At 35.3% G+C, this 27,658-nt stretch overlaps 1 pseudogene; it reads left to right on the top strand.

Moving 5' to 3' along the window:
• LOC149209765 (glutamate--glyoxylate aminotransferase 2 pseudogene) overlaps positions 1-27,392 on the top strand; it is a 33,152-nt pseudogene extending 5,760 nt beyond the window's left edge.
• The last annotated feature ends 266 nt before the right edge of the window (positions 27,393-27,658 follow it).

Raw genomic sequence — 27,658 nt, 5'->3', positions numbered from 1 at the left:
ATTTCAACTTTGAGTCTATTAAATATTGACAAAAATTAGATATAGTTTTAGAAATGAAACTTATCTCTGTATCTCATAAATTATAAATTAAAAAAATATGTTATTTTTTTATTTATTTATGTTTTTATCGTATATTTTTCTTGTAAGCTTAGTAGGACCTTTCATTCATTCATTTTCAAAGCAAGTTACAACCAGAAAAGACATTCCATGGCCTCAACCTGCCCATTGGGAAACCAGGTATGTTGGCCATCGGAACGCATTATAAGCCATCCAAAATCTAAGGTTCTTAAGTCTGTCAAAATTAGCCTTATAGGCCTGAATGTCTAAAAACCAGTTCACCCTTAACATGCTAACATAAGTACTGCTACTCGACATATACATACTCAAAATGTAACAAAAGGAAATAACTAAAACTATTCATTAGAGGAATCCACGGGAGTTGGGTCCTTTGCACTAGAACCTGGTAATTCAGATTGAAGAAGGCACAAAATGTGCTTCTCAATATGACCCAGACAGACATTCTATTGTTGAATTTGGAATTGAACAAGTTGGAATTCTTTCTGAATTTCTAGAATACAGGATCAACTTTGATAGACCATATTGCATTCATGATAGCTCTGGCTAATATGCTCTTCATCATGCAATAGTGGTAAATTGTCTACTTGTACTGGGTGAGACGACCACAGGTATGGCCAGGATCAGGTACCAGCAGGTGACAATCTTCCACCTCGATTTCTTGCTCAACTCATTACTTAAGGCTTGCCTCCCAACCTGTTATCATCTGTCTCACCTGCTCAGGAGTACCTGTTGTATATGTATGGGCCACATCAGTGATGTGTTGGGCATCTAATTTTCTTCCACTTCTCGTCGACGGCCTTAACGAGGATACTCCTCGACCTCCCTGAGACTCTCTTTTCTGTCTGCGTTTGCAACCCCCATTTCCAGACTAGCTAGTGCCCATGGATGGTCTTTCCATCTCCATCAACCTTTTTTGAGATATATTATAATCGACTATCGAGACCACCAAATGAGCGAATACCCTCGACTCATCGAATAGGTGGTCCCTCCAATTATAAAGCCCAGGAAGAATTACAAATAACATGAGCAAGAAATAAGAAACATTAAACCCAAGCAAAGTGAAAGCAGAATAGGATGTGTCGACCATCCTCCAGTAGTTCTTTCTTCTCATTACCCACAGTCTTTGCTCAGTCATCTCATAGAGTAAATTAAATCCAAAGAGGGTATGTCTCTGCCATATGACATAACCACCCACCAATGCCTCAACCCCCTTCCCATGTATACAAAAACCTATACATTTTAAAACCAAGACCAACAACAAGTAGAGAGTAATCACAAATCAATTCAACCAAACATGGAAACAACCATTCCACCTGAGCAGTATATTATTTCCACATAGAGAAGCCCAAATTAAACAATTCATTCCCATACATAGTAATAAGATACCATAGGAAATGGATATTGACATGGAAATAACAATTTCAAAATAGAATTGAGCCACAAAAATATGCGTTTTAGACAAACAAACATTGCAAAGACCCACATTCTCCCATTCGCATGGAGGGGCGAAAATATGACAGGCATTTAGAGAACCAGTATGTCATGAGCAAGGATGGGTGGAAAGAAATGATACATGCCCTATTACCCTTGCCATCGAGCTGACCTGAGTGATCTCCCGCAACTACCTCCCTGCAAATCTTTCTACCGAATGAGAACCACAGTGCTTCGTCACATCTTTTGGAACTTCTCTGTACCACAACGAAAATGCATGTAATGCAATACCCACTACCACCACTGGGAATGTTATAACACATCAATATTTAACTCTTGTCGCACTACCTCCCATGTCTCCCATCACCTCCACTCGATCACACCTGTCGTATTTGCTCCTCCTCCATGTCTTCCATCTAATCACCATTATGTGAGTCCCGAGTAGGACAATGACCTAGCCCGCACCTTGATCAGGGGATGTTTTTATCATATATTAATAATAATTATGTAAATAATTATTATTTATTTATATCAATTTTGAATTTTAAGAAAAAAAAATGATTGATTCGCTGTAACATTTTGTGCTTATGATTAACAAATTTGGAGAAACTTTTGTCGATATCTCTTTCGTTTACAAAAATCAATAATTTATGAAAATCAACATTATAAGAAATATTGAAAGATTGAGACTTAATGTGAGTGTAAGAAAAGCATTCTAAGATAAAGCATTTTTAATTAGCATAGATAATTTTCATGAATATCATTACCTTCGTGTTCAAGATGATTCTTTAGGATGCCAAGGATCTCACCACAAGTGGTTAAATAGCATTTTTACATTAGGAAATTTGAAATTGGCAACAACAATTTTTTTATTAACAATGTTGGGTATTCATATAAAGTGTTAAAATGAGTCATTTTTGTTGAAGTGTGATAGGTAGTGTTGTGTCACCATTATGTAAGGTGTAACCATTTGTGTCACTACAATTCATAATCATTGACAAAGTTCTTCAAGCACCCTTCAAGGCATTTATTTACCACTTTATCCATTTTTCATTGGTATGAGATACTTATGGTTAATCGGGTTCCTACTTAGTAAAACCATTCCTTTCAAAAGTTGCTACTGAATTTTGAGTCCACAATTTAACTAGATTTATCTTTTTCATGATACTCAAATGGAGTGAGTATATTTTTTCAATCAATTTATGACTATAAATATGATATGTGTTGTCCCTTTGTGGACCACCACTCTTCTTGGAAAGATGTGTCAAGGAACTTATTGAGAAAAACCTCTAACTCAACTCAAGAGAGTAAACATCGTCTAACCTTATCCATCAAAGAAGGAAACGCCTATAATCAATGAATTCTTGGTTATAGTAGATTCTTGATTCAAGCTTAAATTTTTCAAAAAGTTAAACCAAATTAAGCTAAAAAAAGAAAAGACATTGTAACAAATAGCTTTACTATTGATTATGTTGGAAACATGTTGTCATTCACGGCAAAGTGAAAGATTGTTGGAAAAGGAAAAGCATGGAAACTGTAAATGCATTTGATGATGGTGTTATCATTAATTACATCAGATGGAAACATATGGCGAAGGTGTCAAAGGATGCCTTAGAAGATTAGGTTTCAGGCACAAGAAGGTTGAAGATCAACATGGATGAATAAGGTGCACAAACTTTGGGTTTATTTCTTATGTAGTAGATCATGTTAGATGTAGATCGATCCCACCTAGATGTAAGAGCTCCGAAAGAGATTTCCATTGGTATGCAGAAGTCTAGAAATGGCCTCTTGGTTTCAAATATAGAGCCAATCAAAGTCAGGTAATTCCAAGGTCAAACTATGCAGATCTAAATTTAGTTGGAGGTGCTTTGGAGGACATGGTTAGTTTTAAAACACAAGAAAATGTAGCAGATTCCTTAGAAACAGCGCAAAGTAAAAATGATTGACCAAATGTGGTAATCCAAGCGTAGTAGTGAGATCATTTTTGATTGGATGATGGCAGATCCCATCTAACAAATTTAGCTTGGAGATAACACCCCGAAGAAAGAAAAGGGCACACAAAGTTAAAGTGGAATTATACAACATGCGGGAAAATGTTGAGGCAACAATGCAACGGAGAGAACTTTTATTGGTGCAGGCGGAGCCCATATGACAGGTAAGCCCGCAATAGTTACCCTGACAGGTGCATCCCAGAAATTAGAAAAGAGAACCTTAAGAAGTTAAGTGGGATGGTGTAGAAGTGTGGAGGTGGCTTGAAAAAAATAGCGGCAAGCTTAACCATTGCTGGGAGACTTAATTAGGAGGCCCCCACATTGACATCAAAGCCCACTAAAGCTATCCGGAAAAGAATACAAGGCAGCAACTAGAGGAGCGCGCACTGAGAGAGGGTTTGTACAGAAATAAACCAAGAGTCATTAAATTTTTATAAAGGAAATATGATGAAAAACAAGGTTGCAGAACCCTTCTCTCTCCTCTCTGAAAATGGGACACATGGTAGCGTATTATTGGCCCAGATGACGAAGGATTATGATGTTAGAACTAGTGAATGGGAACAGGACATGTGGCAGTCATATTTAATGTTTTTGGGTACTTGAATGGTCCATTTCTGGGTGACACATGTCACGAATCATAGGCCGACACATTGCACAAGTGATTTCATCATGACATCATCCCACTGATAAGACCCTGAAAGGTCTTGAAGTGGCACAAAGGAAGATCAACAACATGATTGGGCATTGGGAATGACTTGGGCATGTCAGAGTTAACCTATCCCATAGATATTTTATATTGGCTCTTGATATTGAAGGAGGACCCCATTAGGATAACTCATCCCGTAAGGAAGACCCAGGTAGATTATAAAGGGGCATAGGCTTATTGTGCTTGGTAAAGAGCACCATGAAGGTGGTTCCATGTTTGACAAAAGAATACCAAGGGTGTAGAGCTTTTGCAAAGGAAAATAAGCCCTCACATGCTTAAAAACACTCTAACACCTTAAGGTTTGAGTAGCGGTCACAATATTGAGTCCTATGGTGGACAAGAGGCTAAGCACAAGCACAAGAGGAGATATAATTAAAAACGGTCACAGATTTATTTTGGCAAGTGTAAGCACTTGGGTCCAAGGCTTATATGGAACAAATGTTTAGCATTGATGGTGTATCAAAAGGTTTCAGTTCTACGTTTAAAGTATTATGGAATGAATACTCGACAGTTATATGTGTGGAAATTCTTTGGAATAAAGCCTTTGGGCCATAACCAAAGGCCTTGGATGAATGATTCAACATTTTGGTTTGGCAGTGTGGAAATATCTTGTATGGTAAGTTGAGTTGATAGCTATTTTGATAGCATGTTATGATTAATAGATCCTTTGGGCTAACAGATGAATGAGTCAGAAACATGTGACAGTTTAGTTGCACTATTTGATAGGTAAGCCAAACATAAGAACGAAATGCTAAATGCATGAATGAGTTGGAAGTAGTTAATAGGAAGAGTTAGCACTTCTGGTAAAACTGGAGGTTTTCCAGAAATATAAAGTCCCAGCTAAATTCTATAAAATGCCCGAATGAGAAAAAATAGAAGAAAATCTCACAGTTTTAGCCCAGAACTGCAGATCAAAGATTGAGAAGTTAATAGAACATACAAAAGACTGGAATGAGTAGGAAAAAGGAAAAAATAAAGATTCATGCAAGTATACAAGAAGAAAATTGAAGCAAAAAATATAAGTCCATAATTATTTAAAAGTATAATTAGAAAGTCCAAATCAGAAAGTGGATAAATCCTACATGTGACAAAGAAACCATACCTAGCATGGAGACCATATTTCATACAAATAATTGTGCAAGAAATGAAATTTTAGTTATAACATTATAAATAGGATGAGGAGAGGAGGTACCCAATAATAACGATGAAGATTCGAAATCCATATTGATTAATTGTGAGTCACACCCATCTAGATCCTCCTGAGAACGAGGTTCACCATCCATCTTCTGCATGTCCATCATCCCTTGAGTCATACCTTGCTACCCATGTGCCATATTTCTGCTAGTCCCCATCTTCTCCATGCTCTTCTCCATGAGCTTATGCATAGGTTACAAAAGGGTACAGGTGATCAGGATGTGGACTATCATCTCATAGCAAATGTTTTGGTCAGATTTAGGGACAGGATGTATGTGCCAAACAATAATGAGCTCAAGAATATTATCTTGAGGGAATTCTAGGTGAAGTCATATTCAGGTCACCCGGGATATTAGAAGACATTAAGAATAGTGAAGAAGTTCTACTATTGACCAAATTTGAAGAAGGAAGTGATAGAGTTTGTGGCTGATTCTTGGATTGTCAACAGGTAAAAACAGTCTAGTGTACACATATAGGCAGATTACTACAGTCGATTATGATTCCAGAGTGGAAATGGGAAGTCATTTCCATGGATTCCATTATAGGTTTGCCGAGGACATCCAAACAACATGTTTCTACTATGGTCGTGGTTGACAAAGGTAGCACACTTAATTCTAATAAAGTCTACCTACTCTGCTAATGATGTAGCACATGTATTCATCAGAGATGTGGTGATATTTCATGGTGTTCCAAAAAAGATTGTGTCAAACAGGGTTGCTAAGTTTGCCTATAGATTCTGGAAAGAGTTATTTGTAGGTTTGGGTACAGAATTGGCCTTCAACACAGCTTATCATCCCCAGACAGATGGCCAAACAGAGAGGGTCAACAAGATACTGAAGAACATGTTAAGGATGTATGTGATTCATCAACAGTGAAAGTGGGGAGATATCTTCCACTGGTTGAGTTTGCTTACAATGGGTATCAGGAGTCTCTGAGGGTGAGTATGTTTGAGGAATTTTATGGGCAAAATTGTAACGCTCCCATTAGTTGGAGTGATCCACTGCATAGGGTATTGATAGGACCAGACATATTGGTAGGGATGGAACAGGAAATGCAAGTTATCAGGAAATATTTAGAGGTAGCACATGATAGATAAAAGAGTTATGCATATTAGAACACGATGTTTAAGGAGTTTCAAGTTGGGGAATAGGTGTACTAGAGCATTAAGCCCAAGAAGAGATCCTTAAGGATTGGATCATGTGCCAAGCTGGCACTTCAGTTTTGTGGGCCTTTTGAGATTCTTGAGAGGATTGGACCAGTAGCCTATCGACTTGCACTGCCTCTGAAAGTGAAATCCCATGATGTTTTCCATGTGTCATTGCTTAAGAAGTATGTTAAATATGTTGATCATGTGATTGACTCATCTGTATTGCAGGTGGAGCCAGAAGGAAAATTTCAGCCGAAACCTTAGTGTATTTTACAAAGAAAGATTCTCATGCTCCAGAATTGGGCAATCGATCAGGTTAAAGTGTAGTGGAAGAAATTCGGGCTCGATGCAGCTAAATGGGAGATGGTTGATTAGATGTGGGTTATGTATCCTTCTCTATTTTCTAGTTGAGTGGACGTATTTTGGTATATTTTCTGGTGTGGTGTTTTAGTATGTGTATATACGTATATGCATGTAAATATCACCATGAGATATGTTATAAAGCTCCAATAAGTGGTGTGGGTTTCATGTCGTTATTGTTGTTACATTGTTATGATTTTCGTGTTGGTTTGCTTTTCAGCAAGCTGATTACTGTAAATACAATGTCGAGCTAAGATATAAATCTCCATGGGTAGTATGTTTTTCTTCTCAACAATTTTACTGTTTATAGGTGTCATTGAACACTGAAGATAGTGTTCCCCCAAGGGGGAGGGTTCTATAACAACCATGGTAAAAAATCCATGTAATAAATTTAATAAAGGAAAAATAATAACCAAGGTCATGGGAGATGTATTCCAAGATGAATGTTGGGAAAAACATCCTAGTGTGGGTATTCATTTGGTTTATTATGGCTAAGGAAATTGGAAAAGTATTTGGAAAGGAAAGAGGCATTAATTGGCAGTTTATGTATGAAAATAATGGAAAATAAGAGAAAAGGAAGGTGAAAGGTCACAGATTGAAAATGGAGGAAAAATGGAGGAAAAATAATGGAAATTGAAGAAAATAGAGGCCTCATTAATAAAAAGGCTTTTGAGGATCAATTCACAACCTTTTTGTCAGTTTAGTTTTAGAGCTCTCTCTCTATTCTCTCTATTCTCTCTACTTTCTCATTCTCTCATACACTTAGAGTATTCTTGGAGAACTCTAGCATTGGAGGAAGGAGGAAAAATGAAGAACATGAGGGTAAATAAAGTTTAATGAATTTGGGAAAAAACCATATATATACAAATATTTGGGAAAAAACCATGAGGAAAAAGTTTAATAAATTTTTATTATCACCATAAAAATCTTCATACATTTTACTCACACCCCTATATATACAAATTTCTCATTACAATACCATAGGTACTAACATATAACAATATTGGTAATAGCATTGATTTGCATAAATTCTTAATTTTTGAAAACTAAAGAAAAAGTCACCAAAACCTTTCCAAACTTATTAATCATAAACACAAAATGTTAAAATAACTTACTTATTAAATATTTTTTTGAATTTTCTTAAAATTCAATTATTCAAAATTAATATAAATAGATAATAATTATTTACATCATCATTATTATATATAATAATAACATGGATACAAATTAAATTAACATTAATATATTATTATAACTAGTTGTATTTAGTGAGATTTTTTGGAAGCTTTTCAGGTGGGTTTTTCCAATCTCATTTATCTAAAATCTGATAGGAATTTATTGCAATCACAAGCTTGATGGATAATCCCTGCATAATCTAAGTGCTCAGAGATTTTTTCAGAGTGTTGAATCCATATACAATGAAAAAAACCAGTTTAAATAACACAATTCAAAATTTCACCTCAAAATTTTCAACCAAATTTTAGCACCAGAAAATCGAAAAAATCACACTAAAAACAACTCCTTATTATAATCTCTTAATATTTAATATATTCAAATCTTTTTATTTATATTTTATTGAGAATCTTTACAAAAATAAATTGAGTAGAATATAAATTACATAACATGACTTTTAATCCATCAAATTGTAAAACAACTCAACTCCACAATTTCGGTATTAACCTATAAACAAAAGTACCAAAAGTCGCGAAATCTTTGTTAAGTTCACGTTTCTTCTTAAATAATAAATATTTTATCATGCAACGATATGGAATGAAAATGTTTAAAATAAAAAACGTTTTATCAAATCATTATTATATTAATTTATTAATCGAATTTGATTAAATTAAAGCAACTTCTTTTATTAAATAGAGTACAGTAATGAGTGATGGGAGGTTACATTATAGTTTTTGGTTTGCATATTGGTGAGACATCGATTTCGTGCTTATTTTTAATATAATTTTTTTTTTTTTTTTACTTTAGAATTATAAATATTTCAATGAAAACATTGGAAACAAATTTTCTCGGCAAGGTTGGAAGACTTTTTGACTCACGAAAGTTGTGAGATTGAAATGCCTATCTTTATTATTAAATAATATTTTCAATATTTGAACGAAAACATCGGAAACAAATTTTCTCAGCAAGGCTGGAAGACTTTTTGACTAATGGAAGTTGTGAGATTAAAATGCCTATCTTTATTATTAAATAATATTTTCAATATTTCAATGAAAACATCGGAAACAAATTATTATTTCAATAATTTCAATATTTCAACGAAAAAATCGGAAACAACGACCTCACGAGTCACAGGTACTATTCCTTCTTCCAGAGGAAACCTTTCATCGTTGGTTCGTTTGAGTTTTGCTAAAAACAAACTTCCTGGTCATATTCCACAAGAATTGGGTCACCTCACCCATTTGCAAGGACTTGATCTTTCCGAAAATGATTTGTCACATTGCATTCCCACATCTTTTTCAAATATGTTTAACTTGAAACTTCTCAATTTAGGGGTAAATCAACTTAGTGGAGGGATCCCAAAGTTTATTGGAAATCATTCTAATCTAGTAGAACTTTGGTTAAGTGTGAATCAGGTGAGTGGAAGTATTCTTATAGAGTTGGGTCTCAAAGATTTATTATTGAATAACAATCAACTTGATAGTGGTAATGCTACAAACATGCTTTTTCTTATAGCTCTTATTAATTGTTCTCACTTAAATAAATTATGGTTGCACCACAATAAATTAAGTGGTGTATACTTTCTACCAATTTGTCTATGTTATCATTATCACAAAATAAAATACAAGGAAACATCCCTCCACATATAGGCAATCTTAGCGGCCTAACCTTATTAAATTTAAGTGAAAATCTTCTAAATGGTAATGTTCCACAATTAGGAAAACTTGAAAAAATAGAAAGATTGTATTTAAGTAACAATAAATTAGAAGGAAACATCCTTGATGATTTTGAAAGCTTACACCACCTTGGTCTCTTGGACATTAGTGGTAATAGTCTCTCTGGAAATATTCCAAATTCCCTTTCACACCTTAAACAACTAAGAAGACTCCATCTCCATCACAACAAGTTATCAGGGAGCATACCTTCCAACTTGTTAGATTGTATAAATTTGGAATTGCTTGACCTGTCTCACAATAGGCTCTCAGCTTACACCACCTTGGTATCTTGGACATTAGTGGTAACAGTCTCTCTGGAGATATTCAAAATTCCCTTTCACACCTTAAACAACTAAGGAGACTCCATTTCCATCACAACAAGTTATCAAGGAGCATACCTTCCAACTTGTTAGATTGTATAAATTTGGAATTTCTTGACCTATCTCACAATAGGCTCTCTGGAAGTATACCACATGAAATTGGGAAACTTTCTAATCTACAATTCTATATGAATTTGTCATAGAATTTGTTAGAAGGTTCCTTTCCCATGGAGATTGTTAAAATTGCAATGGCTCAAGCTATAGACATTTATGTCAATTAATTGACTGGGGCAATCCCTCCTACACTTGGAAGTTGCAGCGAACTACAATTATTGAACTTATCTTATAATACCTTCCAAGGGTCTATTCCAGATTCACTTGGAAATGTACAAAGTCTTGCAAACCTGGATCTCTCTTCCAACTCCTTATCAGGTGCAATACCATTGGCCACTCTCAAGAATTTGAAAATGCTTCAAAGGTTGAATTCGTCTTTCAACAATTTCACTGGGGAAATTCCAGAAGGATGGTTATTTGCAAATAGAACAATTGTCATTTCCTTAATTGGAAATCCTAGCCTTTGTGGACCACAAATTACCTGCATGTCAAACCCCAAGAGGTCATTTTGCATTTGTGAAAAGAGTGATACTTCGAGTGAGTGGAGCTACTGCTTTTATACTATGTTGCTTACTTTTGGGATTCCTTTTGAAAAGGAATATGCCTATGCAAAACTTTGATTTCTCACAAGCCATTTTGTGAAAGTTAGAGCACAAAAAGATCTCATATCAAGAGCTTCACATAGAAACTAATGGATTTTCCAAGGCCAACTTGTCGGGAACAGGGAATTTTGGCTTAGTTTATAAAGGAATTTTGAGTGATGGCACACCTGTTGCTATGAAAGTTTTCCAATTGCTAAAAGACAATGTTGAAAAGAGTTTTAGAGCTGAATGTAGTGTCTTGCAAAAGGTTCGACATCGAAATCTGGTCAGAATCATAACCTCATGTTGCAACATTGATTTCAAAGGATTGGTGTTCAAATTTATGTCTAATGGAAGCCTGGAGAGGCATTTGTATCCTAATACAAATGACTACAATGGTGAAGATGCATGTGAAATGGGACTAAAAACAAGATTGGACATTGCAATAGATGTGGCCCATGCCATTGAATATCTTCATCATGATTCTTTTGTGCAGGTAGTGCATTGTGATTTAAAACCCAATAATGTTCTTATTAATGAAGACATGTCAGGGCATGTAATAGATTTTGGTATTGCAAGATTAATTGACGAAACCTCTACTGAGTCACTTACTTCAACAATTTCTTTGAAAGGATCTATGGGCTATATTGCACCAGGTATGACATTTAGAATGTTAAATGTTTACTTGTCATTTCTAAATGTCTCATCAACATTTTTGTTTGGAGCAATAGAGTAAAATATGATGAATGTTATCTTTAATGTAGAGTATGGAATCTATGAACCAGTGTCTACCAAAGGAGATATTTACAGCTATGGCATTTTGTTATTGGAAATGCTTACCAAGAAATGACCAACTAATGATATGTTTTCTGGAGACCTAAACTTGCACAAGTGGGTAAATCTAGCCTTTCCAAGCAGAGTTAAGGAGGTAATTGACCACAACCTTCTTAGGGAGATGGATGGAGATGAATTTGAGGAAAATAATGTATTCAATTGCATTTTTTCTCTTATACGGGTTGGTTTGGTTTGTTCGAAAGATTCACCCAATGAATGGCCAACTATGAGAGATGTAGTAATGGTATTAGAGAACCTTAGAAATGATTTGGGGGAAAATGTAGTTCCTTCTAGGAGATTACAACAAAGCATATCTAATTTGCTTAGCAATACAAATGCAACAAGGAGTGATACACATGCATCAAATGCTCATAGTTCTTCTTCATTTTAATTTGTCAAACTTGCAATACGAGAAGATTTAGATATTGTCATTATTAATATAGTTACATTTATTTTATTTTTAAACATATATTTGTTGAAGGAAACTTTATTAGTATTTATATCATCATTATTCATATAATGACATTTTTTTTTAACTTATAACTGTTGAAGTAAACTTCTATTAGTATTATATCTATATGGCAGCGTTGTCAAAATAAAAATTATATGTTTTTGTGACACAATATTATGTGAATTGCAATTGTAAATTGGTTTATTTTATTAGCCATTCATAATATTAATCTTTTTAATTCTCTAAAAATTAATTCCATTATTTATTTGTTTATATATGAAAGGATATAATTATAAAAAAAATCATTTATAACTTATAAACACATTTTTTAGCGTAATGAATTGATTTTATGAATTATGTTGGAGATTAATTATACTTTTAATATTATTTTTAATTGTTTGACCAAACTTTTGTTAACGTTTACTATCTATTTGTGATTATTAATCTAAAACTTAAATGCTTTAATAACACTTTATTAACTAGATGAAATTCATCTATATCTTAATGTGATTTATTATTATCAATATTCATATCTACAAAATAAAATCCTCTCTCACAAAAAGCCATATGCAATTAATTGCATTATCTTTAGAGCTCAAATGAATGGATTAATATTTTAAATTCAACCATAGTTACTTGCTTATGTCATTAACAATAGTTCAAATGTTAAATTCTCAATTAAATGTGATTTTTTTAATTTTCATGTAAATCAAAATGATGAAACATCATTAACAATTTTATTCTTTTAAACATTTAATTTGATCAATTTAAATTTTAGTTGTATATAATTTGTTTAAATTGTCAATCAAATTTTAAAAGTTGAATTCTAATTTTAAATATGATTTTAAATTCTTTATAAATAAGATTAGTGAGTCACTAATGGAACTTTATGTTGTATTATATAAAATGTATTTTTTAAGTATACAATTTTGATATAAAATCATGTTGAAAGACGTGAAAATTTATATTATGAAACTATTAATTATTATAATTTCAATAATTTCAATTTTTTTCAGTTATATTATAACTATATCATATATAAATTTTCTATATGCATAAATTGTTCGCGACATGCTTAAGAGATGTCCTTACCCTTTAAACCCTTCTTGTCTTCAAAGGACTCTTGTTGACAATGCAAATATTTGTCTTCTTCTAGTAGGGCTTCTTATATTCTAGTGAACACTTCATTTTGATAGTTAATCTTATCGATAAAACAAAGAGATATGGAAATTGGATTTTATGCTATGCTCCTATTGATAAATTAGTGATTGATGATAGCTAAGTTTATCCTCTCTAGTTTCAAATGGATAGAGGTTTGTTGAATATGGTATAAATATTCTATTATTTCAAAATCGTAGATCACATATATTTCATTTCTCGAATTTCTAAGTAGAATGTTCATTGAATTTATCTCAAAATACCTTATTAGGATATATTCCAAATTCAATTGGAAAATTACAGTCTTATGAACTTAGATCTTTCTTCCAACTCCCTATTAAGGATAATTTTGTTTACTCAAGAATTTGAAAATGCTTCAATATTTGAAATTATTTTTCAAGAATCTCATTGGGGGATTCCAAAAGGAGGGTTTTTTCCCAAAAAAAACAATTTTCATGTCCATTAGAAATCCTATCTTTTCAAACCACAAGCATTCCAATTACCTATCTCTTAAACAACAAGAGGTTATTTTGCATATGTGAAAGAGTATTATTGCTAATGAGTGGAGTTATTGTTGTTATACTCCATTGTCTACTTTTTAGATTCATTTGCAAAGGAAATAAATGTATGCAAAATGTTGATTCCTTGCAACATATTAAGTTAGAGTAGAAAAAGGATCTCATATAAGGGGCTTCATGGAGCAATTAATGGGTTACAAAAGCCAACTTGTTAGGAATCCGAAATTTTGGTTAATTTATAAAGGAACTTTGAGTGATAGCATAGATGTGGCTATGGAAGTTTTCTAGTTGCAAAAGGCAAGGTTGAAAAGAGTCCTCAATTAGAATGTAACATTCTACAAAATGTTTAAAATTGAAATCTGGTGAGAATCATAACTTCATGTTCCAACCTCCATTTTAAATATTAGTGTTCCGATCTATGTATAATATAAGCTTGGAGAAGCATTTGTAGAGATGACAACAATGATGAAGATGTATGTGAACTAACATTGAAAAAAAAATAGATATCATCGTAGATGTGGCCCATTCCATGGAATACTTTCATCATGATTCTTTTGTTCAAGTAATGCATTGTTATTTAAAACCCAATAATGTTATTTTGTATGAAGACATGTTGGGCCATATAATAGAATTTGATATTTCAAAATTAATTGATGCAAACCCTACTAACACATTTCAACGCTTACTTTGAAAATATCCATGGGATAAACTATGCCAAATACAACATTTTAGAACATTAGTTTTTTTTTTTTTTATCATCAACAATTTTTTACACATTAGTCAAGTAAAATTTAATGAAGGTTAACTTCAATGCAGAGTATGGATTAAGTGAGATATTGTATACCAAAGTAGATATACTTAGCTATGACATTTTGTTATTGGACACGCTTACTAGGAAGCAACCAAATAGTGACATGTTTTTTGGAGAAGAAAACTTGCACGAGTGATGCTAGTGTTTCAAAACATAGTGAAGGACTTAAGTGTTTTTAGTGAGGTGGATGGAGATGAATTTGAAGAAAATAATGTATAGAAATACCTTCTTTGCTATGAGTGTGTTTTATTTCTAAAAAAAATCACCCAATGAATGAACAACTATGAAATATGTGGTAATGGTATTCAAGAACCTTAGAAATGATTTGGGGGGAAATGTAGTTGTACTAGGAGATTGAGACAAAACATATCTAATTTCCTTAGCAATACAAATGCAACAAGGAGTAATACACGTGCATCAAATGCTCATAATTCTTCTACATTTTATTTTATGAAAATTACATTTCTGATGAGCTGTGAAATTATGACTTTTTGCTAAGAAATTACCTTGCTTTATTTTGATCAAACCATCCATTTTCCACCTTAAATTATCATAAAGCCTTGTATATGCATATAGAACATCTCAAGGTATGATTGATATTAATATTTATCTTATTATCACTTTTAGACTAGAATAAAGGATGTTTTAAGAGTTGTTTTAATATATTAGGTATGTATGGAATAAAAGGGGTGCTAACTTAAGTGATCGCATACATAGAACCATCAATTATTACTGGGTGCCATGTTTTGAATCAAGGGACCAACAATGCAATAATAAATTAGCTAAGAAATAGGTGGCATGATGTTCATATTGGGAGAACTCACAGATCTTCCACATGGAGAGGAGCAATGCCAGATTTAGCGTATGGCGAGAAGCATAGTACACAATGCCACAACCACTTGCATACCATTGTGGGAGATGATACATTTAATTTTATTTTTAGTTGAATCATTATGGATAGATTCAATCTGAACTCGAGTTGGATGCTATGTTGTCTAATTATCACATGGATCGTTATGCAACCAACTGAAGCACACATGAGATTCCTTGGTGCATAACAGTCTTTATGTTGTTGAGGATGAAGTAGTTATTTCCGATTGGAGTAAATTTTTAAGTTGCCTCTTTATTTAGGCACCATATTTTACATCGGACAAAATTGTATCAGCAAAGTTAGTTACCATTCCTAGATTACGAATGGTCTCTTGAACCATTGTCGAGATGTATATTCCCCTTTTTCTTATATAAATGTGTACTCTCAAGATATGCATAATAGATAGTATACAATGTGCACATGCTCTGTAATTTTGGTGCCTTTAATATAAAAGCTTCCTTCCCGTGGATGTTGACCTGACCTCCAATTTTGGTGCCTTTCTTATGTTGACCTGACCTCCAATGTTCTGTTATGGAGATGGGGTATAATTTTTTTTACCATTGTTGAACTCCCCAACAACAAAAATAGACAACACCATTGCATTCATCTCATTGAAACCTTTCCAATGATATAAATTTTATCTCGATCTGACTTACAGATCAAAAGATATGACCATTTTAAGATAGTCCATTAAAGCCTTACCACGTCAGCAGTGGTCCACGCATGTCACCCATGTAGCACATTATGTGGTGCCTGCATGGAAACACTTCCACCATGGAATATTCACGTGGAAAGGTCTCTCTTCACATATAGTCATTAGTCAACCCGTTAAGAGAAACATTATGTAATTTTCATCCAGAGCCCCGACCTATAACCTAGAAAACCTCTCAATCAACAACTCTACCTGACTAAGATAATGGGGCTGACTTGCGTCTGACCCCAATTACCCCAACCCCAACCTAGCCTACCCCAACCCTAACCTCGCCTAAGCCTGACCTATATTCAGCTCACCAATTCTCGGACCATCGAAGCGAAGACTCTATATGTCTACCTTTTTTCTGGCATGGGACCTTCACAGTGATTCTCAACCTATTCTATGGTCATTTACAGGAAAACGATTTGGTGTTTCTTTATGCATTTATATGGATGGAACCACTCAAGATTCAACTATGTGCCAAGATATGAAACTTGTGACTTCATATATATTTTTTGAAATCCATTATTGTGAAATTCATGGCTCAATGCTTTCATGCTATTAAAAAAATATGTTTGAGGCACATGAATAATCTACCCCTAGTGCCACTAGGACAACAATAAATCTTGGGCCAATAACATGCCTAGAAAACACACAAAACTATGCATCTAAGTGCACTTCAAAAAATCACAAGGAACTTAACTAGAACCCAATCACAACATAAATATGCATTCCTTTCAAATCACCAAAGCTCACATACACAGAGCATATGATGGAATTTAGAAGCATTTCATTCTAGAAAATTGTGTGCATCAATGTAATGAAATAAGCACAAAGATTCAACTATCTCTTATACTTAGGCCATATACTTATCTCTCGACATAGAACCAATGGAATAAAACTAGTCGACTACAACCAATCAACATAGCATGATCAGGCAACGTCAGTCGAAGACAACCCACACCAATCGACTTACCTTAACTGGCTAAGACCCATTGGAATGACTCAAACCATCTGACTCACATCTATTGGATAGAATCAGTGAAATCAAATTAACCCAATATGAACACAAGAATAATTCCACTACAATGAAGGTATTCAAAACATATTCAATACATTTTTCATTCTAGATTCATATCCCTAATCATTAATCTAGTCAATTAACAACCCTGTGTTGACCTATAATCATAACACATGAAACATAAGTAAACGAGGATACATCAATCCTGTAGGAATGAACCATCCCTCATCCATAGTACATAACTTTAGCATAGTACAGGAATTCACACTCTTCATCACATCATAATCGTTAAATGAACATATTCAACTAGTATCATTACAGGCATTAAATCCACACATTAAACATATGCATAGTAGTAAAAGTGCAATAGCTTGAGTAAATAGATATCTTGTATTATGAGTTAGGTTACTGAGTCTGGGCTTTCAAATCTCCACCCATACTCAAATTGGACTTCATTTTGGCCCTTTCTTGTAGTTAATCACCCCCAAGCTAGATTCCAGAGCCTGAGGAGGTTTGTTCAAGGGATAGAACCAATGCTACTAGCTGAAATAGGGACTCTAGAGGACCAACCACCTCCACCTTCCAGTTGAATTATTGTAGTCAACCTTTCATAGGGAATCCATAGTTCTACCACCTCCACCCTTCATCTGCTCCATCAAACCAATAGCTCTCCAAAACTTAGGTTGTAATAGGGAATCTAGAGGCCTCCAACCTCCACCGACCATCCAAACAAGGGAATCCATAGGTCCTCCACCTCCAACCTCAATTATACAAGGGAATCCATAGACTTATGTCTCCACCCTCAATTATATGAGGGAACCTAGAGACTTATATATCCACCCTCAATTATATGAGGGAATCTAGAGACTTATGTATCCACCATCAATTACATGAGGGAATCCAGAGACTTATGTATCTGACCTCAATTCTACAAGGGAATCTAGAGGCTCCAATACCTCCACCATTAGTGATAGAAGCACAGTGATTCCACCCAATAATGGGAGTCCAAAACTCACTATAAAAAACAAAAAGTAAGCAAAGGAACTTGTTGTAGCTACTACAACCCCTCGCCTCAAACATTTTATCCAATATACTTAAATTATGGGCCCCCCTTTGCTTTTGAAGGTTTTAATAGGTATTATTATGTCTTGAGTTGGTTAAATCCTAGATGAGCTAACTATCATTGAGGGCTATGGTTTCTCATGTTTTCACAAGGCACATTTCCTATGCTCACCTTTGCTTCATTTTGATTTTGATTCTTCTCAATATATTAGGGTTTGTAGAATTGTTGCTTCACGCATGCACCTTGAAGTTTCATACTATCAAGTTATGTATTGCAATATTCAAGTATGGATTTAGTATTGTACAAATGAAGATTCTAGCCTTTTTTTTATTTGATCCTCATCGCCTAAATTGTATCTCCAAATTTGAATTCTAATGAGCATTTCATGGTAGTTTGCAATCATGGTAATGGCGTCGTCATGGTAGGAATTGCATTTCATATAATTATTTTAATAAAAGACATTGGAAACATCTTTATCACTTGCATTTGCAAAACCATTAAAAAGTCTCTCTCAAAGATTTTATGAAACCCATTTTTATGGAAATGGCTTGGTTAACTAGCTTTTGCTTGTAATCTTTTCATCTATTGTACATTCAAATCTTCAACTCATCCAAATGGATCCTAGAAAACCCTCTAAGTCTTAAAACATTCAAAACTATCGCAAAAGAAGAACCTATTAAAAAGTTGGATTACATTATCAGGAGGAAAAAACACAAGGAAATGGCCAAAAATAGACTTATCGGTGGTCAAAGGAGCAACGCACAGGAGCTGTGAGATCTAGACGATCAACAATCCAGATCCGATCGGCAAATTTCAATCGGTGGTGGTAGAAGAAGCTTATCAGAGGCGACCATATAAATGTTGCGATAGCGATCAGCGGGGTCAATGAGGACCATCGATCAAGCGCGTAGATCGACAGCCCAGGTTAACCTACCATATCGCATCGACAGATTACAATAGAGCACTTTCAATAGCGTGGGTTCTCATGCGATATGCGATTGAGACAAGTCGCATCGCATAGTCGCATCGGAGCAACACCACGGAGCGGGGGCTGATACATACATGACTTGCGATATATATCCAGAACCGATGGGGTTATGAACAATATTAGATATATTTTGAGGTCTGGGAAACAAGGCTTTTCCCATGTATTTTGCATTTTCGTTAAATATATGAAATACAAAGAACAAAGCGCTGAGCGATGAAACCAGACCTAAAAGGGTTTGTTAATGCTATTGTATGTTATTTCAAGTATGATATGAGCGGGATTTTCATGTTTTAATGTATTTTTTAATAGAAAGGGAAATCACGATACAAGCAGGATTTTGGGAGGACCAAAGGCGGTAAATGGTTTTGGTCGGGCTTCGCCCGAGCCCATACACTAGTTGCCACGTGTCCAGGATAAGGAGAGAGAAAACCACCCTTATTGAGCGGTTAACCCCCGTACGAAAGAGCCGCCCAAAATGAACCACATCCGTTGGATCTGGATCCCGCAATCAACGATGGAGATGTGATGTCGATATACAGAGGGACTCGATATGAGTTATAAGGCGGATTCATAATGTTTCAAGTCCCATAAATGGAAATTTGGTGGAGTTTCACAGTTTTGAATGTATTTGTCTGTGTAAACAGAGAATGGTTATTTCAAGGATTTCAAAGGCCCGATGACCCATTCTGTTACAGAACAGGTGGCCACCATCCCTGAAAGTGTTTAGTAATGATTGCTAATGCTCAGAGGGGGATCTGAGTAGACAGAGGCTGGGAAGCCAAAGAGCCCGAGAAGGAGGACTGAAAAGATAGTCCCGATTGGCTTTAAAGCCACAAAACTGACAGAAATAGAAATAGGCAGTGCTGAGATAGAGAAAACAGAGACAGAGGGTCAGTGAGGAGATTCTGTGTACTCAGGGAGACTTGGGGGATCCAAGTAAAGTCTTATTGTTCTGTATTTGTTGTGTGAGACTCAAATTGAACTCACTATTGTAAAACTCTATTTTTAAAGACATAATAGAGAGGTCACCACTGAAGGCTAGACCAGGAGACATAGCCCAGGAGTTTTGGGTGAACCCCTTATTAAACTTGTTGTGTTTATGTGTGTTGTCTATTATGTTCTTTAACTGCTTCATTGTCTATGTATTTAACAATCTTATCTATCCATTGCACAAAGTAACATAGGAATATCCATGCACATGAGTCTATAATACCTTAATAATTGTCAAAGATCTCATTTTTAGATCAAGTGGTATCAGAGCTTTTGGTTTGCTAAGGTTAGACAAGCTTGTGCTGGATTGTTGAATGCTAACTAGGTCAAAGATCAAAATAGGAGAAGGAGAATTGGTTGAGGCTAACCCAGAAATTGGAAGAGTCTATCCTCGGAGGAAAATGGCAAAAGAAATTCCCTTGGAATCAAACTCTCAGTTCATGGAAAGTTTCATGACCATGAGAGCCATGGTAGAAGATATGTATTGAGAATTTAAGAAAGGCTGAGGGGAAATCCCTTCAGCATCTCAAGCAGGCAAAGGAGTAGAGGAACCTCTTCTAGTTTCCCATTCAAAAGGAAAAGGGAAAGGGGAAGAACCTCCTCCATCAACTCCTCCTTCTAGCCCTGAAAATAAAAATAAGAAAACATATTTCATTAAATTAGATGTAAAATTTTATTTGCCAATATATGATCGAGAATTAAATGCAGAAAAGCTAGATAACTGGATTAGACAGACTGATGTATATTGCAAAGTGCAGAACATCGATTCAGAAAGGAGAAAGATACAGCTGGCTAGCCTTCACCTTGGAGGAGCTGCCTTAGTGTGGTGGGAAGGCAAGACACAAGTTGATTTGAAGAATCATGGTAAAATTATTTCTACCTAGAGTGAATTTGTTTCTGCCATTAAAAACCAATTCTATCCAGTAGCTTATATGTAGCAAGTGATGATGAGTTGGCAAACTCTTCGCCAATTAAAGGGGAAAAGTGTACAAAGCTATACCCAAGAATTTAGAAAAAAAGCTTTAATTCCAGGCATTTCTCTAGACTCACCTGAAAATTTGTTGAAGTATATAGGCGGTCTTCATAGCTATTTGAGGCATAGCATTCTCATGTTTAACCCTACTAGCATAGATGAGGTATCTGTTTAGGCTACACATCTAGAGTCTAAAGGCAATAATTTGAACCCAGAGATTGGGGGATCATCAAAACCCACTGCAATCAAGATCAAGGAAAAGAAGAAGAAAAAATGGAAAGAGAGGAAGGCGAATGTTGTACAGAAAGGAAAACCTTCATGCACTCACTGCAAGAAGGATGGACATGAAGATGAACATTGTTGGTATTTGCATCCGGAGTTGGAACCCAAGAAGTTCGACGGTAAGAAGAAGAAGACTGCTGCTATTATTCAGAAATATTTGGGGTCATACTCAGGGGATGAAACAACAATCACAACCACAGGTATAAAAGGTAAAAATTTTGAAGCATCTACTAGTAATTCTGCACAATATATTGATAATGAAGAAAATGAGAGGATAAGACATGAGATTTTTCATATTAGAGTTATTTCCAAGCATCAAAATATTGATACTTTATTTGATAGTGGATCACAAGTAAACTTGATTTCTGAAGCAATTGTAAAGAAGTTGGGATTACGAACCACACCTCACAAGAAGTCATATCCATTAGGTTGGGTATGTGATAGAGCAAAGCTACAAGTGACTAGACAATGTAAACTTAGTTTTTCTATTGGGTCAACATTTGTAGATGAGGTTGACTTAGATAAAGTTCCGTTGGACATATGTGGAATTGCTTTAGGAAGTCCTTACTTGTATGATAGACAATCCATTTTATATAGAGTTGAAAGTAAGTATCAACTCACCAAAGATGGAATAGAATATATTGTAAGAGCTCATAAAATAAAAAATAATTACACTCTCATAAACTCAGGGTAGATGAAAATAATTGTAAATTCATGCAAGCAATTCTTACTAATGGTTGTAAAGGAAAAGAACCCTGATAAAACCAATATATTTGAAGGTTGTGATGCTAAACAGAAAGCTAATTTAGAAAAAATTGTTTCAAAATATGATATCCTATTTCAAGAACCTAAACGTTTTCCACCCAAAAAGGAAATTGTACATGATATTCATTTGCAGCAAGATGCTCCATTTCCTAACATCGAAATGTATAGGTTATCCTCTTTAGAGAATGCAGAGATCAAGAAGCAAGTACAAGATCTGCTTGAGAAAGCGTTCATAAGACCAAGCACATCACCATGTGGATCTCCAATCGTGTTGGTGAGAAAGAAAGATGGTTGGTGGAGGATGTGCATTGATTACAGAGAACTGAATAAAATAACAATCAAGAATCGTTATCCTCTTCCTCACATAGATGATATATTGGATCAGTTGAAGGAAGTTTTTTACTTTTCCAAGTTGGACTTGCATAGTGGCTACCATTAGGTCAGAGTAGTAGAGCAAGATGCATGGAAGACTCCTTTCAAAACAAAGCAAGGGTTGTATGAATGGCTAGTTATGCCTTTTGGCTTAACTAATGCTCCTGCCACTTTCATGAGATTTATGAATGATGTACTCAAGCATTTTATTGATGATTTTTTAATTGTATATTTAGATGACATTCTTGTTTTCAATAAAACATGGGAAGAACATTTAAAGCGTGTAAAGTAGACTCTAGATGTTTTGAAAAAAGAAAATCTCTATGTTAAGTAATCAAAATGTGAATTTGGCAAAACATCCTTAAATTATTTGGGTCATATTGTAGGGGGTGGTGAATTGAAGATAGATCCCTCTAAGGTTGAAGATATTTTGAACTGGCCTAAACCCAATTCTACTACAGAAGTTAGGAGCTTCCTAGGAGCAGCACAATATTGGAGAAAGTTTATTGCTAACGTTTCCTTGATTGCAGCTCCCTTACATGCTTTAACAGGATTGAACAAGGTGTTTCAATGGGGAGGCAAATAGCAGAAAGCCTTCGACACCTTGAAAGAAATGATTAGTATAGCACCAGTACTACTAGCATTGCTAGATCTTCAAAGACCATTTGAGATTGAAATAGATGCGAATGATTATGCCATGGGAGCATTGTTGATGCAACACGATAAACCCATATGTTATCATTCTAAGACAACCACATATGATACAGAATTGTATGCATTAGTGCAGAGTGTGAAAAAGTGCAAACATTACCTATTGGGCAAAGAAACAATTGTACATATAGATCATCAACCACTTCAATATTTGCAGTCACAAACTAAATTGCAGCAATCAAGACACTATAGGTGGATGGGTTTTCTACAGCAGTTTCATCTTGTCATCACATATAAGAAAGGAATACATAATAAAGTTGAAGATATGTTGTCCAGACCAATCATAAATGCATCTACTATACTTAAGGATAAATCAGTATTGCATGAAAGCTACATTGAACAATATGCTCAAGATGTATATGGCAACTTTAAGTCGTGGCAAACAAGTAGAAGAATTGGATTATCATGTTAAGGACAAACTCTTGTATCATTTGGGAAAGTTATGCATTCCTCAAACTGAAAGAGTTAACATAATCCAAGAAGCACATACTTCTCTAATATCATCTCATTTTGGTGTAAGTAAAACAGTTGCATAGCTGCAAATGTTCCATTATTGGCCAAGAATGCATGAAACAATTTCTAGATATATTAAAGGGTGTTCCATGTGTGCTTAAAGCAAGCCCAGCAATAGAAAACTAAGCTTGTCCACTCCACTTCTAGTTCCTTCTCATTCTTGGGAAAGTGTTTCCATGGACTTTTTTGGGGGATTGCCAAAATCTAGAAAAGGTAATGACTATTTATATGTTATTGTGCACAGGTTCGGCAAAATGTGTATTTTAATACCTTGTAACAAGCAGATTATAGCTGAAAAAATAGCGAAGTTGTTCTTTCAGCATGTCTAGGTTCATTTTCGGTTACCCACTTCCATTGTATCTGATTGAGATTCTTGATTTGTTGGGAAATTTTGGTCAATTCTATGGGAATTGATGGACGTCGGACTGAAGAAGAGCACAACCTTTCATCCACAAACAGATGGCATAATAGAGGTGGTCAATAGGACAGTGATCCAGTTGCTTAGGGGCTATTTGAGCAAGCATCCCAAGCTTTGGGATGAACATTTATGTTATGTGCAACATTCTTATAACCATGCCAAGCATTCTTCTACACAAAGATCTCCTTTTGAGACTTGTTTTGGTTTTATACCAAGGTCTCCCTTGGATTTTGTCTTTGAAAAAGACATAGCAGTTGATGGGCATAGTGATGTGGACAAAGCAACCAGGTTCATTGAACAAATCCAAGAAATTCAGCAAGCAGTGCAGGAACAACTGGAACAGAGCTAGGCTAAGTACAAGGCAAGGCATGATAAGCATCGAATTGGGCATACCTTCCAAGTTGGTGATCAATTCTGGCTGTACATCAGCAAAGACAGAATGCAAGGTGAAGGGAAGAAGATGAAGCTAATAAGGTATGGGCCTTTCAAGATACTTGAGAAAATTGGTGAGAACACTTTTTGCCTTGATTTTCTAGCTTACATGCACATCTATTCAATAGTTAGTGCATAAAACTTGAGACTATTTGAACCTTCATTGATTGAAGATCCTGAAGAGCAAAGTCAGTTGCCTTATATTGATGATCTGTTGCCTGAATATCTCAATGAGTTGCAGGAAGATACAGTTCTAGACAGGAAGGTGAGAACTACGTGCAGAGGGGATGTTGAGTACCTCAGAATCAGACTCAAGGGTTCAAAAATAAGCAGTGCAAGATGGATAGAGATTGGAAAAGTGAGGAAGTTGTATCCTCACTTGATTGATGCTTAAAAACCAACTTTTGGTGGTCCAGAAGCCTTTTCAGTGGGAAGGCGTGATCCAAATGGATCCTAGAAAACCCTCTAATTCTTTAAATATTCAAAACTATCACAAGATAAGAACCTGTTAAGAAATTGGATTGCACAATTGGAAGGCAAAAACATAAGGAAATGACCAAAAATAGACTTATCAACAGTTAAAGGAGCAAAGCATAGGAGCCGTCGGATGTAGCCGATCAACGGTCCAAATCCGATCAGCAAATTGCAATCGGTGGTGGAAGATGGAGCTTATCAAAGGTGACCATATAAATGTTGTGATAGCGATCAGCGAGGTCAATGAGGACCATCGATCAAGCGCACAGATCGACGACCGAGGTTAACCTACCATATCACATCGGCAGATTACAATGGAGCGCTTTCAATGGCCCGGGTGGTCATGCGATATGCGATTGCAACAAGTCGCATCACATAGTCGCATCAAAGCAACACCATGTGATGCAGGAGCATCAAGACCATCTTTTCATTTGTAAATATGTGATAAAAGGGGTGTGACAATTTTAATATTTTATTAATTAATTTGTTATTAAAATAGGAGAAGGTGAGGATTTTGTGAATATCCTTTTATTAATTAAGAGGATAGGAGAGAATTGGTTAAGGATATGAAGGGATAAGATTCTAGATAATAGGGTTGTTGAGATATTCTAGTAGTGTGGAGATATTAAGGGGACTGAGCATTTAATTAGTTCAGTGTGTAAATAGGAATGGGTTTTTTTGAGAGGAAAATAGAGGAAAAATTGTGAGGGTGAAGAGTGAGGAAGGGTTCTCCTTGGGAGCCTTCTGGAAGTTGTAAAAGGGCCATAGATTTGCATATCTGGCCAGTAAGAACAAGTTTTTAAGTAGTCTCTTTTGTTTTTATGTAACCAATGTTTCAGATGTACACATATATTATTGATTTCATGAGAAAGGTGTGGAATTGGCACTAAGTTGGAGCGTTCCTTAAGTCCACTAGTTTTATATGTTGATTTGTGATTAGTTGAATCCTGAATGAATGGCTTATTAAGAAGCAATGAATAATTACACCTGTCTGTTCCAGCATTTATCTCTTACTCTGCCTTGCCTAGATTGAGGTTGTAGATGTTTTGTGTGAATTGCGCTCTGCAGTCTATTATTAATAGGACCTCTATAATACGCTTGCATATTGTTGTATATTAAACACTGAATCATTTCCATAAAACGTTGGAAGAGCTGCGCCTGTTAACTGATGATACGTTGGTTATAAAGAATAGAATCCTGGGTTTTAGGCGTGTAGACGGTTCGTAGTAAGGACTGCGTACATACAGTCGTTGTTGGGCAATTCCGGAAGTAAAGGCTTGGATATATTAATATAATTTGCAACGACAGTAACGTAACAAGTTCTGGTTATAACAAGGAGGAACCGCAGAGTCCGATATTTATGGAGTCGAACTCAGTTAAGACGAGTTCCCTTTATCAGAGATTTCATACCATTAGATTATGAGTATATTAATGAGAATGTGAAGAAGGTCGCTTATACTGTCAGATGGGAGCTCTATCTGCGCGCCTCGGAGCTTCACAAGGAAGGAAAAAAATATTATTTTTACCAATGTTGGTAACCCACAAGCTTTGGGTCAAAGGCCTTTGATATTCCCACGTCAGGTTATGGCATTGTGGCAAGCACCGATGCTAATGGAGGATCCTAACGTGAACATTTTGTTCCCAGCTGATGTAATAGCAAGAGACAAGCATTATCTTGCTAAGGACAACAGGTGGTCTTGGTGCCTACCATGATTCACGGGGTCTTCCAAGTATCCGAAAGGAAGTGGCTGAATTTATTGAAAGGCGTGATGGGTATCCTAGTGAACCAGATCTTATTTTCCTCACAGATGGTGCTAGCAAAGGAGTCATGCAGATTCTTAACACTATTATTCGTGATGAAAAGGATGGGATTTTAGTTCCAGTTCCACAATATCCACTTTACTCTGTAGCTATCTTCCTATTTGGCGGCACTCTTGTACCATACTACCTGGAAGAGAGCGCAAATTGGGGAATTAAGAAAATCGGTTTTGGAAGCCCGTTAGGAAGGAATAACTGTTCGAGCCATGGTGATTATAAATCCAGGAAATCCAACTGGTCAGTGTCTAAGCTGAGATAATATTAAGGTGGTTATTTTAAAAAGCATTCAGACGTTGTTGTTTCCGTCGAGACTTGTGGACCATAACCCACAGGCGTTGGATCAAAATTTATACATTAAAGGGGATTTTGGAAATACCCAAGATCTCTTTTGTATCACCATGGAGCGGGGGCCGATACATACGTGACTTGCAATATATATACGGCCCCAATGGTGTTATGAATGATATTCAATATAATTTGAGGTCCAGGAAATAAGGCTTTTCCCATGTATTTTTTAAATATACAAAATACAAAGAACAAAGTGTCGAGCGATGAAACCAGACCCGAAAGGGTTTCTTAATGCTATTGTATGTTATTTCAAGTCCGATGTGAGCGGGATTTTCATGTTTTAATGTATTTTTTAATATAAAGGGAAATCATGATACAAGCAGGATTTCGGGAGGACCAAAGG

Source organism: Pinus tabuliformis, chromosome 1_2 (genome assembly GCF_031772625.1).
Source record: "Pinus tabuliformis cultivar Carrire ecotype Pingquan chromosome 1_2, CPIR1, whole genome shotgun sequence".
Classification (NCBI taxonomy): domain Eukaryota; kingdom Viridiplantae; phylum Streptophyta; class Pinopsida; order Pinales; family Pinaceae; genus Pinus; species Pinus tabuliformis.
Note: the sequence above shows the minus strand (reverse complement) of the source record. Positions and strands in the feature narration are given on the sequence as shown.